The 1,153-nt window shown below is 37.8% G+C and overlaps 1 non-coding gene across 1 annotated transcript; it reads left to right on the top strand.

Annotated features, from left to right (window-relative positions):
• The first annotated feature begins 706 nt into the window (after nucleotides 1–706).
• LOC131224517 (small nucleolar RNA R71) lies at nucleotides 707–813 on the top strand. Its single transcript, XR_009160995.1, has one exon. It is a non-coding gene; the product is annotated as a small nucleolar RNA R71 (small nucleolar RNA).
• The last annotated feature ends 340 nt before the right edge of the window (nucleotides 814–1,153 follow it).

Genomic DNA, 1,153 nt, shown 5'->3' with positions numbered 1-1,153 from the left:
ACCCATCTCTCCCCAACTGTGAAGTATGATTCTATCCTTTGAATAGATGACACAGGCGTTCCTAATGCTGATCTGATATCCTGGAATGCTTGTGCATTATTTTGATTGAGTAGCTCTTGGTCTTGAATGTGTTTTAGAATCGGGTCCTCTTAAGGTTTACTTTGATCCAAGAATTGGTTAAGGATCCCTTGAGGTGTAGTAGATTATTCATTCCTCCAATTGAAATTTGGATGATTTCTCCAGTTAGAGTTGTAGGTATTTGAAGAGGTTCCTCTGAAAGGCCTCTGGTAGTTGTTTATGACATTTAACTGATCATTCAGTATTTCTTGAAAAGTAGGTATTGTTGGACAATTTTCAATTATATGAATGTTGCAAGCAAAAATACCTTAGATAACTTCCTTATCCTTATCCTTCTTAAGTTTCATGGCTTTGAATTTCCTTGTGAGATTGGCCACTTTAGCTTTTATATCATCATCTTCTTTCGACAAGTATATCCCACCCTTCTCCTTTAATTGAGTAAACTTAGATGTGGTGCTAGGTTTTGGGGAGATATCCCATGATTGTGCGATTTCAACAAGTTTATCAAAGTAGTCCCACACATCATCGGCATTTTTATTCATAAATTCCCTATTACACAGTCTCAACGAATTGGCGCATGGAAGATATTAGTCCTTTATGGAAGAAATTTGTTATGCGCCACGTTTCAAAACTATGTTGTGGGCATGAACTGACAAGATCCTTGAACCACTCTCAACATTAGAAGAATGTTTCATCTTCTTTTTGGGCAAAGTTCATGATCAACTTCCTGATGGTGTTCGTCTTATGATGTAGAAAAAATTTCTTTATGAACTCCCTTATCATGTCATTCCATGTGCCAATAGATCGCGGACGTAGTGAGTGCAACCACATCTTAGCTTTTTCTTTCAAGGAGAAAGGAAAGAGTTTTAGCCTGACCATGTCCTCAGACATGTTAGGAAAATATAAAGTCGCTATAATCTCGTCAAACTCTTTCAAGTGTAGATATCAACTTTCAAATTCTAGTCCAAGGAACTTTGGAAGGAGTCGGATCATCCTGGCTTGATATCCATGTTTCCTATATTTTCTGGAAAGACCATATAGGAAGCGGTGCTCACCCCCACCGGTTGTAAATAGT

This window comes from Magnolia sinica, chromosome 13 (genome assembly GCF_029962835.1).
Source record: "Magnolia sinica isolate HGM2019 chromosome 13, MsV1, whole genome shotgun sequence".
Classification (NCBI taxonomy): domain Eukaryota; kingdom Viridiplantae; phylum Streptophyta; class Magnoliopsida; order Magnoliales; family Magnoliaceae; genus Magnolia; species Magnolia sinica.
The sequence above is the reverse complement of the archived record's forward strand: the minus strand, read 5'-3'. Positions and strand labels throughout refer to the sequence as shown.